This window comes from Arctopsyche grandis, chromosome 7 (genome assembly GCF_051622035.1).
Source record: "Arctopsyche grandis isolate Sample6627 chromosome 7, ASM5162203v2, whole genome shotgun sequence".
In the NCBI taxonomy this organism is placed as follows: Eukaryota; Metazoa; Arthropoda; class Insecta; order Trichoptera; family Hydropsychidae; genus Arctopsyche; species Arctopsyche grandis.
Window position 1 is genome coordinate 3,508,191 of NC_135361.1, and position 14,739 is coordinate 3,522,929.

The 14,739-nt window shown below is 32.0% G+C and overlaps 1 protein-coding gene across 4 annotated transcripts in view; it reads right to left on the reverse strand.

The window, feature by feature from the left end:
• Positions 1-14,739, reverse strand: part of Eip63F-1 (Ecdysone-induced protein 63F 1) — a 143,371-nt gene that overhangs the window by 125,159 nt on the left and 3,473 nt on the right. Inside the window, exon 1 of one of the 4 annotated variants that reach the window (XM_077435371.1) lies at positions 1,046-1,203. The exons of the other annotated variants lie outside the window; for them this stretch is intronic. The gene's annotated coding sequence lies outside the window, so the exon portion shown is untranslated. Of the gene's footprint in view, positions 1-1,045; positions 1,204-14,739 lie in introns of those variants that run through there. 4 annotated transcript variants of the gene reach the window in all.

The window sequence follows — 14,739 nt, forward strand, 5'->3', positions numbered from 1 at the left end:
AACCCGCATTCATATTTTTTATCTATTAAAGTCTTTATGAAAGCCTTAGAAAGAAACGTATCGATACTGTTTAAATCATAACTCTTTAAAATAATAAAAATAAAAATATAAACGTACATATATAATCAGTTCATATGATCTAAAATGAATTAAATTATAAGAATTTATATATTTACTTTATACATTAAATAACTTTCAATTAAATAAAATTCACATAACACAATAATGTAGAAATATACGACTTAATTAGTCAGTATACAAAAGCACAGATTATTAATTAAAGCCGTCAGTTTGCTCAAATATTTAAAACCTAGCCTTTCAATATCTGTACACATTTATATAACGCGAAAAATACACACACACACACACATTTCCGCATTCAATATTGAATTCACACTCAATTAAAAACAAATTTTCAGTCACGATTGAGTGTATATATGTATGTATGTATTTAAAATATGTACAACCTACTCAAACCCACCAAATAATAAAGCATCAATACAACTACAAAAACAAAGTACGAACCCTTTTTAAACTCGCATATGAAACGTCTACGTTATTGCAGACACGAAAAAAACATGTCTACTGCTTTCATGATGGAAAATTAAATTTTTCTTTTGTTTGTTTGATTTTTTTCAAATTATTTATTTGATTTTATAATAGTGTATTATGTATTTAATTATAATATTTAGTAAAATATTTCAAACAAATAAAATATGTATAAGAAAAATTAAGTTTTCCACTGAATATTGCAATGTGCAAATTTTGATACGGTTTGATGTTTGACAAATAATTTATAATCATATTAAAAAAATATACATGAAAACAAATGAAAGTCATCGCCTATACCATATTTAAAAAATAATTGAAAAATTTAGGTAAATACAGAAAAAAAATTGACAAAAAGCGTAGATGCATTTTCCGCGCGCACTCGTCAAACTTTTTTCGCCGGGCGAAAGACGAGTTTTTTCACCGGAAGTGTCGCGAATTTTTTTTTACCGTCCACTTCCGGACATCCTGCGCCTCGTCTACATTGAGTACTTACTTTGCTTGAGTGTGTGGAAATCGGTAAACACTATTCACAACCAAAACAAAACGGTGTGCGCGCAGAGAGCGATTCCTAAGTATATAGAGAGCGCGCGAATCGGACCGCAAGCGAACGCTGTTTGAGCGAGAGACACTGACAGACCCCCCACTTGCTCTACGGAGGTGATCGTCAACCTTTTATCGATTTGCGATAGTCGAATACCAGCAGATAAGCGAGCCGGAACACGCGACTCCAAGGGAAGTAATCAATTCGAAGATAACGCTCTTCGAAAACCAGATACGTCCATGTTATATCTCTGAGTGGCTCGATTTGAGGAGTAATGTGCCCTTACAAGGTCAAAGGTGAGTCGATTACACTAATCGGCCGCAATTGTTTAGGTAATCCATGTCGGTAGTTGCCTTGAGTTTTATCTGTATAATGTAATTAGGGTATTGACACTTATTTTGATTTTTATATAGGATTTCTATAGTCTTTTCATAAGTAATATTCATTTGATTCAGTAACAGTAGTAAACTAACTAACAAAACAAAAAGAATATCCTGTTATATAATGTGAAACGAACTGCTAAAATGTTACCATTTAAGATATCTTAACCCTCCCTCCTCACCGAAGTGGGGTATGCAAGTGGCCCAATTTTTACGTTTTTCGTAATAACTATGTGGTTTTCAAAGCTATACACCCTATATTTCTTATATTCCTAGAATGAACTACAATTACAATTTATTTTAATAGATTTTGTATGATTTAGAAAAGGGGTACATCGTAAAAAAATACATTTATACATTTCTACATTCCAAAGTATAGCTTTAAAGGCTGTAGCGATAAGTCATGTTTTTTACTGTTCGCTTGCATATTCTAGTTGATAGATGAATCAATGCAGCAGAAAGAGACAGCTATATTTTCGTATATATTTTCGTCGCTTTTGGTGCGTGGATATTGAGTTATGCAGTCGCCTGTTGGCCTTACCTATGTGCGTTTGCATGTTGATGCTTGTCGTTATTTTTTTTATTATAATACTAAATAATTTAGGATACGATTAGAGTTACAAAAATAAATATGTACGGCACAAATCAGCATTATTTAACTTTAAATTATACATACTATTTATAGTTGGGATACTAACTTAGATCGTAGAAGGATTTCGGTAGCGGTCAGAGCTTGTTAAAAAAATTGTTTTCAACTTCCATATGCCCGAGCAATGTCAAGCATCGTTTGCAAATCTAAATGGTGTAAAATGTAATGATTTTCTTTGAAATCAAAATAATATATAATATATATTACGATTTAATTTAATAATATATTCGTTTTACAGATCGATGGTGTTGCGCAAAAGGTTGTCTGCGCCTTGAGGTAAACAAAGGCTCTGGAAAATTGTCAAGCGGGCGTGGGAAAATCGTCGGGAAAACTGGCGCCTCGACGCCAACGACTGCCAATTAGAGGGCGGTTAATTTGCGAGTCTGCATTACGAAAATTCCCTTATGCGAATTTCGAGAGAGCTTTTGCTTCGGCCCTTCTTGAAAATTATAATATTCCCCCGATTAAACAGTCTGTTCGGGGCACTTCAAGCGCACTTCCGGTGGATTAAGGCTTTTCCCTAAACCCTCCCGAGTCCCACCCGAACCTCATTCCCACTGGCAAACCCTTATTTCCAATTCGCTCGCTTCCGTTTTTTTCAAATTGACCATTTTATTCAAACGTTCGAATGTCTGAAACTTTATTCTGTGGTAAAAGTTTTGTGGAAATTTCATAGATGTCACTGCTAAAACTTTTAAACTCTGTTCTTCTGTTTTGCATCTAAAATTATTTTATTTGAATATTTATATGCAAATATCAACGTGTTTTGACCTTTTATTAAATATCATCTATGTGTAATTTAAATGACATTACTTTGAGTATATAAAACGAATTTCACGTCCGGTAATACGTTTTTAAATAAATTCAATGGGTTTTAATCTCAATTACGCAATGCGGTGTAATTTTTTTAGTATACATATTATAAAATCATCAAATTTAAGTGCCGCCGTTTTTCTAATGAGTCTTAATCTGTCTACCGTCATGATTTCCAAATGTAATATATTGGATTAAATGTGTATTTTTTAACCTAACATAATATAAAGCCAAAAATAATTTCGCTGATATAATAAGGACAAGAATGAAGAATCGTTCTACATATACTGCGTTCGTTTATATGTACATATTATTATCACATATCTTTCCAAGAAGGATACAAATATAATGTCGAGAATGATGACTAACGACCTGCAATCCATTTCGAGATAATGATGCTTTCTGTATTGTACGTCTAAATATGACGAGAGGGACTTTGGAACAATTATGAAAAAAAAATTTGGAAAGGAGCACTGAAAATGATAGATAAACTTTATTTTTAATTATAACACATACATATGTTTACATCAAAAACAGTAAATTAACTTTCTTCTAGTCTTTCTTGACCTACGTAGGGCTTCCAAGCCGGCTTATACCGAAACCGAAGAACCGACTTTTTGACCATTTTTAAAAAAACCGAAAGCCAGCTTTTTTGGCTCAAATCAACCGGCTTTTAAAGGTTTTCTTTTTAATGCTTTTTTCCCTAAAAACTAACAATTATGAATTTAAAATTTCTATGAAAGATCAAAAAAAAATTTTATATCTAAACTCTCTTAGGAAATAAGCGTATATTTCTTCTTCGAACAACAAAAAAAGGTACAACACTAAGCGGTTTCTTTGAGATTTAGCAATGAACGAAAAGCAGGTCATAAACCAATAATATAGTATTGAAAGTAGTTTCAATGACCTACACAAGTTCAGGTATAAAAGTATAGAAAAGATTATTATCGCAAAACCATATACTTGAAAACAAAATAGTAGTAGTCATAAACTCGAATGCTTTTTGGCCAAATGAATGGGAATTTCCGAAATATAATTGATTTTTCTTCGAAGGAATTGGAAGCCCTTTAACTTTTGAAATGTTTGTAATATCCCGTTTCTAATGAATTTGTTTTCAAAATTTGCAACGGTTTGACAAATTTTTGGATTTTTAAGCTAAAACAGATGCGTAAAAATTACTTTGAAAAATGGAAATATTTCATGAGCGCACCAAATTCATCTCAGCAGTGTTCTTAATATCTATTCACGATTCCATAATTATAGTTTTTTTACGAAGTAAGACATTATTTTTTTAATAATATATTCCTAATAGTAGCTCATTTAAATCATTTAATTATTTGTTCGTATTTAGGATCTGCCATTTTACGGCTGTTATAATATATATAATGCAAATTGTATTATTTGTAATAATAATATATAATATTGATCTTATGAAAGTTCACAATGTTTATAACTCAATTTAAATTGAAAAAATATATATTTTTGCATAATACAATATATATTTACAATTTTTTTTTTTATATAAAAATCTTAATTTTCTGCAACCGGCTTTTTATTTGTAAAAAAACCAAAAACCGGCTTTTTTTTTGAGCGGTTTTTTGCAACCCCTATGACCTACGTAAATACAAACATACATATTTATGTACTATCTAATTTTTATTTGGTTTTCCTGAACATATCTAGTCTTATATGCGCTAAATTCCTTAATCTATACGAGACTTTTGTAATAAATAAGCTGAATTTCCTTTTTTTTTGTGTATGAATTTGCAAAAAAATGTCTCCGTTAAAACACCCCTCCCTAATTAAATCCTGGGTGCGCCACTTCACACCAATTTACACGGATTTTCATGTAACCTGTATCTACCGCGTAAATCGAGGCCTGGATCTATTTTAATTCAGATCAAAACGACGATATATTGGCAGCCTTCTAAGACGATAATCCAACTCGTTTCCACCATTAAAATTAGAAAATTTTTAAGACTAGATATGTAGTCAAGTCAAAATGAGTCTTGGGACATAACTTCAGTTCCCAGCGGCCAACAGCAAACTTTGAACAACCCAATAGAAATAACAACCTTACCTAATCCGTCACATAACAAACAAAAACGTAACAAAACCGCACGGTGGGTAGACCGAGATCTCTCCCATGTAAATATTTACACGTCGACCACGATTTATGCATGGCGTTTTACAAATGTGCACACGAACCGATTATACATACATACAAACGTATACCGTATATGTATACATGCATACAAACGTATATTGTATACGTATGCATACATACGTGTAGAATTCGTCGACTAAAGTGGTTACTATTGGCACCGAACAGCGGTTACTACAACTAACTATACATAGTCCCTTGCGTTCTATTTGTGCCACAACTCTATTTTCGAAAGCGTCCTTTTTTCGAAAATAAACACATTTTTATTATTGCGACTGTTCTAAAGTCATCGGTGTATTCGCACGTATCGCTTTGTTTATTTGCAATCACGTGTCGAGCTTTTGTTTCTGGGAACTTTCAGCTTCGAAATAGAATTCGGGTGAAAGCTCGCCGCGTGCGAATTCAGACACAGTCGATTATAATTTTGCATTTACACTCTAGACTCTTTCTTAGACATTTTGTACTAGTATCAAACATCCAAATTTTATTTTAAAATATTAAGCTCTCAGCTAGGAGTAAGTTTCATAACATTTAAAAACCGAATAAATACGAAGTCTTTGTTTTTCTAAAATTTCACATACTTGTATGATCACTTCTTGCCATTTAGACCAGTGGCGTAACTATATAAATTGGGTCTGCATGCAAATTTTATAAAAAGGCCCCATTTAGTATATTTACTTTATCTATATACGTAGTAACAAAGTTTTGTGATCATGCGAAAATTCGAACTCGAGACTGATTCGGATTCAGAATCGATTACTGATCACGTTTTCATGATCTAGACAAAATGTGTGTGTATTTTGGGGATGGTTTGAACACGGTTAGTCCTATGGAACTGAAACTTAGTATCGGTGACTAAAATTTGACCGAAAATGATTTTTTTCCTCTTAGAAAGGTCAAAAATGTTGTGCCCACTATTCTGTCTACACCCTTGAACGTATCAAGCAAAAAAAAAATATATTTGTATTTTTTTATGTACTAACTTAGAGCTGAATAAGGTTTTGGTCAGAATTCGTTAATGTTTCAGGCGAAATTCCTACATTATTCCTGTCGTTTTGAAACTTTGCCATTTTGCGTGGTTTGGTCAACGATAGATATTTAAATCAATTCCGCCAATACGATGGTTAAAAATAGTCGTAATAGACACGTTAAAAAATGCAACAATTTTGAACATCTTGACGTTTAGTGGTCAGTAGCCTTATTATGACATAATGTGTAATAAATAAGTAGCTGGCATTTGATATTACAATATTGCACCTTTGTTGAAAGTTCAGGTAGAAATAGTGTAAAATTTTTAATTTTTAATGCAATAGTATTTAAATTGACTTAAAATTTTCGATATCATTTAAACAGCAACGTGGACTAGTGGTTTGCATATTATGCCTTCCAGCGGAGTGGTCATGATTCGATTCTAACCAGAAGCTGTTGGCCAGACCTTGATTTGTCACTCAATTTGACAGCCAGCAGTTTGGTTTAGTGGTAGCGTATATATTTAGCACCACTGAGGTCAAAGGTTCGAGTCCTCGTCATCTGCTGGTTAGATTTGGGGGTTTTGTGATTTAAAATCAATCAGAGTTTGCCCATTTTATCTGATCATTGCTGAAACGGTTCCTGAAAATTGGTATTAGATCTAATCCTGTTGTCACAAAATCTGCCTGTGTATAATTTGTAATAATTATACTCAGTAATCTGAAATCTATAGATATCTCTAAAGACATCTCTATAATTTCGTATTTATTATATGTATAAAAATTGTAAACAAAAAAAATCAAAAAATAATCCATAGATGTCTCTATGATTATTATTTCTGATTAATTGTAATATGCTATATATTCTGATTGTATATGTATGTATTACTGTATTTCTGATTTCTGATTGTTTATGTATTCTGTATTTCGTTAACGTACACCCGTCGCATTGGAGCAAATCTGTAATGGCGAGTGTATATTGATTTGTAACAATAAAAATAAAAAATTTCGATCGCTTTCTTTCAGAATTTGCCAATCTTTCTGATTTTCATTGAAACAGTTCCCGTAAGATGGCATTTCCTTTCCAATGTTGCAAAAATTTCTCCATAGACGTCACTGTGGATGATGTTTTTCCGAATCAGCATTGTATAAAAATGCTTGTAATTATCGTGTCTGTATTAGTACACTCGCTGATTAAGAGCGATCTGTAAAGGCGAGTGTAAATATATACATGTTCTAATGAAATAAGATAAAATGTACAAGTATAATTTAACATTTGTATGCTATTGCAACTGACAGGTCTATGAGATCTGTATCGATATATGTATGTGAGTGATGACACGTGTTTGCGATTTATATCAATTACACAAACATTGCTCACAGAACTAAAATTTTTGACTTCTATTATTATATCTGTTGGAGATATTTGGATATATCACAGTGAAATTGTATTAAGTGAAAATATATTTTCACCAACGTTTCAGTGAAATCATAACCAGTTACATTTTCAGGGTTGATTTTATTCATTTAAGTTTAGATTGTTAGGGTTTGTATTATTTAAGGGTTAGGATAGGTTAGGTTGAGTAAAGGTTGACCCTATTCATTTAAGATTGGGTTGGTAGGGTTAAATTTGAAGATTCAAACGTTTCACTGCTTGAATTGGTGAAAATATATTTTCAATTGAAATATGCTTTCACTGTAACAGATACACTAAATTTGGATAAATCGCTATTAAAGCACACATTTGATATAGCAAAAATCATCGCTCTATTTTTGTATGTAAATAATAATACTTTCTAAGAAAGCTTTTGATTAGCGTGTCCCAGTAATAACGAACAAATCTGTAACTTTAGTATCGAATTTCAAATGTACTCAGAGAAGTGTCAAGAGTGTCAAGACAGTTGACATGTTGGAGCGAATGAATAGATGGAAATAGCAATGACGGATTATATATGTATGAAATATTATGAAGATTATATATGTATTTATATAAAATTAGTTTGCTAAGAAGATTGAAAACGTGTTATAAAAAGCCTTCATCAGCGCTGATGATGATAAAGTATCTCCTATGTAAATTAATTTGCAATTGGCCAAGTGTCTTTTTGTTAATAGGATAATAAGTCAATTGCTTTTCGATTGGCTCAAGTATGTAGCACGACACTTGGCCATATATTATGGTGTATTTTTCAATCATCAAGTTTGTTTTCCGTAGCTCGAAGCCAAAAATAATACACATGTCTGGTGCATTTCGATATTGCGAGACCAGTCAGCCGATTTTATAAGAGCTGCTAAGGGTATAAATAACCCCAACCAGTTGCTCTCTTATTCTCTGTGTTTGTTTGTGTTGTATGCGATTGTTGTTGCGGCTATTTTTAACGAATCTATTAATCTCGTCCATTTATAATGTGTTGGCCGATTTAAATTATATATATATATATATATATATATATATATATATATATATATATATATATATATATATATATATATATATGTATGTATTTATTCATAAGTGCCAGTTCAACTAAGATACTACATACAATGTTCATGAATACGATGCGAACACTTCGCAGAAATCTCATTAAACTCTCATGAAAGTTTGCAAATTGCATGTGCAGATTTTCATTTCATACTTATTATAAGTTTTATTCGCATTTTGTAATATATTGCGCATTATAATGTGACATATTCCATTTGAATGTTTCGCAATTTTACTGTAAATGTTTTTTTTTAGACATTGACACTTTTGCCGCTCATCTTGACGTTTGCTTATATAACCCTGCTCGTAAATGATGAATTATAGTTTTGAAGACAGACGGAATTCAAAACTTTTCAAAATATAATATTAATATATATATAATACATTTCAAAATTTTTTAAAAGTTACATTTTCATACATGATTTTCATCAAATTATTTTGCTTTAAAAATGTTTGAATTTAATTATAATTTATATTCAAAACTATCGTATATATTTTCAATTTTGTGTATTAAGTTATTAAACGACGTTTTTTTAAATGTACTTATTATTAAAAATAAAATTAAACTGACCCTGAAATGTTCCCCATGAAAAACGACGCAATTTCAAGCGTAACCTTTATCATATGATTTTGTTGAAGATTTAATTAATTTTTAGAATAGTTCTTACTAAAATGTAGTAGATATATCTTTTTATTTTAATAAAATACAAAAAAATATTTTATTTATAGTAGTTTTATACTGAAAAGTTCAATTTATATCAAAATGCGTTACACATTAAAAGTGCTTCATTTTAAGTTCAATTTTCGAAAATTGTTTTTATTTAATTTTATACTCAATTCCACAATATTTAATAAATCAAATTATTGCATATACGTTCTAGTTTACAGAATTAAAATTCTTTGTATTGTTTTAAATTCTTTTATATATTTTTTTTCAATTTAAGTTCAGAAGAGTTGAAATTCGTCGGTAATAATATTTCAAATGAAAAAGTGAATGTTGGCAACCACTGGATTATGAAAGTGTGTCTCACAAGAGAATATTCGACGTGCTCAAAATATATTTCAGAAGTTTCAGCTTTCTATATATTTCGGTTTTAGCACTGTGGCGTTTTAAATTCAGACACGATCTCACTTCCGCGTGCAAACGCGCGGACAACTTTTATCAACATAATTAGTATGGACTCGAAAATTTCCATAAAGCAGTCAGAGGCCAATAAACAAAGCTGTACTTTGCGAACTGTCATACACTTTGAAATTATATTATTGTATTTTCGATAGTTATAAACGCAAGCAAAAAAAACGACAATAAACCACGAACGTTCGCAATAATAAAAACGTCGGGAGTTTTGCCAAAACGCCGAACAAACAATTCTTCAGCTGAAAAATCACGACAATTCAAACGCAGAGAGGAAAGCGTTCGTTTGATTTACTCGGTTTTGAAATCGGTTTACAAAAACCGACACTCGCCTCTCTCTGTTCCGTTTCCTTTATCAGACAGCTCTGTGAAAATTAGTGTTAAGCTGAGCATTCACGTATGTAGAAATTCATCGGCAGACAAATCTTAGACGATCACGATATTTGTCGTAGCTAAAGACCCTTCTAAAGACAAACTAAGAGAACATATCCCGCAACCAATCTTTATAATTGATACATTTAGAACAGTTTAAGACTAAAATCCTAGAAGATATGATAACAACCACAGCGACAACATCAAAGTACACCATTTTCAAACAATGCATCTAAAATACAAATCTAGGTTTTTGAGCTCTTTTTCCTATTATGCTGTCCATTAACATTAGAATAATATAATACTATGATTACTAACCAAATTAAATTAAATTGTAAAATAGAAAATGATCAGTAGATCAGTATCTATTAAAATAGATATAAGATGTATTGTGAACATAATTTCGTAATAATAAAAAGCATTTAAAAATCAAAAAAAAAAAAAATTGTATTGTTGGCATACAAGTTACTCGTTGCTGAGAAACAGCCACAGCAAAATCTTCTAATATATAATTTGGAAAGAGACTTTGTATATATGTATGAATGTATGTATGTAACCTTCGTTCATTGGTTCGTAGTTTTTTTCGATTCAAAAGATTCGAAGTCGCTGGGGGCGAATCCGCGGGGGGCGCAGCCGCCGAGGGCGAAGCCTCTGGGGGCGAAGGCTTCGGGGGCGCAGGCGCCGAATTCTGGTATACATATAATTTGGAAAGAGACAGTATATATGTTTGTTTGTACGTGACAGTCAATTTAATAAAAAAAAAACAAATGAGTATTCAAATAAATTTATATAAAATAAAACTATTCAAATAAATTTAATAAAATGTTTACTATTAGATTAGTAACATTTAAGTGGTTTATATTACAAATACCGAGCGAAGCCGGGTAAAACCACTAGTAATCAATAATAAGATGTTAGCCGATTTGTCGAAAAACACATATGTGTCAGGATAAGTTAAGAACGTATCCAGAAACATGGAATAGGAGGTTAAATGATGAATGAAATTGAAATATACGACGTTTGGTTTATTTCGCCTTTTTGATTTATATTTTTTGTCATTAAAATGTTGCATAAATACAGGGCAGACTCAAAGGGACAGCAAACTAGGCACGTGTCTAGGGGCGCCATTGCCATGTGGTTCTTCTTTTGATTATAAAATTTCAATTAAAAAAATGACTTATTTTCTTAATGAATTAAAAATGAATTCTTTGAACCTTTAAAAAATTTTGTATTCAACTTTTGTATTTGAAGTAGCATCTATAAAATATTATAATTTACAAGGGACGCAAGAAGTCTACGGTCAAATATCAACGACTTACGAATGTATTTTAATAAAAGATTTTATTCTATTTTAATTTAATCCAAATTTAATTATATATATATTTTTTAAAATATGTATGTACTTTTTTTAATAAAATTGTTTTTCTTAATTTATTTTTCTTCAACATGCACCTTTTATAAAATTTACTGTTTAAAAAAATTAAGGGGTGGGGGGCACTGAAAACCATTCTGCCTGGGGGCGCCATATACCCTCGAGCCGGGCCTGAATACATATGTTTAATGATTTCAGATAAATATGAACCGGTGTGCATTCTGTATAAAAATAGAAAGCAATCTGACGATAAACATGTTGTTGTTCATGACAGACAAATTGCCAGAGACTTTTTGCCAATTCATCCGTAAACTTTACATGAATGGCCACCTTTAAAGTTGAATCGAAATTTGAGTGGCGCCCTCTATATTTCAAAAATGGGTTACTATATTGAATTACGTGGTGGACGAAGAGTCCGCCAAAGTTTCGGCCGAGTTTAATCCGGTTTAATCCGGTTAAAAGACACGCCACGCCTTTCGCTCAAAGTAAAGCAGGGAAAAATAATTTTCAAATGGATACTTTCAGCCACTTTCTTTTTATTCGATCTCAAAGTCGATACAAAAGCAACTGCTCCAGTCTTGGCAATTTAATTAGTGAAGAAAGGGAGAAAAATAAAATAAAAAGCGCCGGAAATTGCGTTTCAAAACAAAGCGAAAATGTAATTGCGTTTCGTCTGCAAAGAGGCATTCAAGTGCGGTTGGAGTTGGCGGTCTTCGTTTTGACTCAACACACAGGAATTATAATGATTGCAATCAGATTGGAGAACGCTTGGTATATATGTACATTGTATACCTTATTGCTGAGTTTAAATAATAATCTAATAAAAAATTATAATCAATTCGAACTCGCTTATTATATACATACTTTAAAACTGCAGAAACCAACATCGTCACCACACTAAAGGCATTTTGATCAATACGTACCCAAATTCAATTAGCATTAATACGCTTAAATGCAAAAATTAATTAGCATGCATATGCTTATGCTAACAATGCACATATGTAATGCTAAACAGAATTTTCTTTTGAATAAACACAGACTTTTTCGAATTGCACTCTATTTTTTTTTTTTAATTCTCATGAAATTTTTAATATTAGAACCAGCACACGTTTCTAGCATATTTTATTTAATTGTCTTATGCAAGGCTAAACGTCCTTTCTACTACATTCGAATCGATTTAGCATAAGTCTTACGTAAAATGTACATGCTATCGTATTCACCCCCCACTCAAACCGCGATGGCCAATTACATTTCGTTTCAGTTTCGCGTTGCATTTTGGTCAACAATTACAACATTATTCGTGCGTAAAGCGGTCGGTAAAATTTCAATTTAATTTTTTGTTATTTTTGAGTTCTTGTTTCGTGTTTTGAAATATTTGCATTAATAAATTTGAATATAAAATACTTAAGTTGTTGATATTATAAATTTACTATTTGTTTCACCCGGCTTCTCTCAGTATTTGTAATATAAACATCTTAACCTTTGAAGGACGGAGCGTCGAGATCGAACGAGTGTCCCGAACCGGGGTCGAGTAAAACCCCAGTATTTTTTAATCAAAATATAGCTTTTCTCAATACAAATGGGTTCAATATATATCTTATTAATCATTTTATACGTCAACATAAAAAAGTTTTAGTCCTGTAGCATGTTTTTGACTATGTTTGTATAAAAAAATAACGACAAGCATCAACATGCAAACGCACATAGATAAGGCCAACAGGTGACTGCATTACTCAATACCACGCGCAAAAAGCGACGAAAGCAATACCTTACGAAAATATAGCTGTTTCTTTTTCTCGCATTGATTCATCGATCAACAAGAATATGCATAAGCAAACAGTCAAAAACATGACTTATCGCTACCGCCTTTAAATCATACTTTGGAACGTAGAAATGTATAAATGTATTTTTTACGATGTACCCCTTTTCTAAATCATACAAAATCTATTAAAATTAATTTTGTTGTGGTTCATTCAAGGAATACTAGAAATACAGGGTGTATAGCTTTGAAAACCACATAGTTATTACGAAAAACGTAAAAGTACGGGGCACTTGCATACCACACTCCGTTGAGAGAGAGTTAAACATGGCGAATCTAATAGTAAATATTCTTTGTATTTTTATTATATTTATTTGAATCGAAAAAAATATAATATTCAACCAATTGAATTGTCGTCATAAACATAATAGAAAATTAACCTAATATATAAATATGTATGTATGTATATGCATACACAAATTAAAATAATTTATTTTATTATCTTGACCTATTTTTCGCAGGATATGTAAATAAATAATCCTATAATTACAGAGCTTACAAAATATTCTGAAGCCCACTTATTCTGCTTGAAATTTATACGTTTGTTTGTTTCCCTTAATTGCATTATCATTGCGAAATTCTTACATATAAATTTTAAGTACTGTAGAATTGCTTAGGGTTATAAAAACACTTGATTGATATTTTGACAGTTTAGAACTTATATTGAACTTATGCAATAATATATATAAAAACGGACGCGTGTACAAGTATGGAGATTTCAAAAACACAAATATTAGAATACCAGGATTATACGTTGTACATGGGGATGTGGCGTGGAAGCAGGGAAGTGGGAACCTGAGCGTCTGACATATGCTCCTGATATTGAGCGCGATTGACTTGGAACGGGTAGCGTCAACGTCAGATGCGCTGTGCGGGAGCGGTACACAGATACACACATCCAAGAAGACACACACACATTCATTCATCATTTCGAATGGGTGAATGGGTTGGATTGGTGGTATGGAGCGTCTGAATGTGCTCCTGATATTGAGTGAGTTCGAATGGGTGGCGTCAGCGTCAGATGCGCTGTTCGGAGGTTGGGTCGGCGAGCACGTATTGCACGCACTCAACTTTTTACCTTACATTATATTTATTTATAACACTATCTGAACCCGGCATGCGTTGCAATGCCAGAATAAGGCATGCAATTCCCGTTTCCATTCCCATTCCCGTTGCGTTCCCGTTCACGTTTCAAGTGATGGTTGGAGCTCAACGCTGTAGAGTAACGTCTCTTCAACGCCGTGTTGTCATAAACCAACTGGTAACACGGTTACCAACAAACACATTTCTTTGATTACACAATGGTGCTTCATACTTTCGCGTCGGTAAAATCGTAATTGCAAATATTATTATTAAGAGGTTTTTTCCCGTTTTTTTTTCACAGTAAGCTTCCCGGACATATGTACATACAACAAATCCTGAAAGTTCCATCTTAATCAGTTGAGTGGTTTAGGAGCCTATATGTGACATACAGACAAAGAGATATTCAATTATA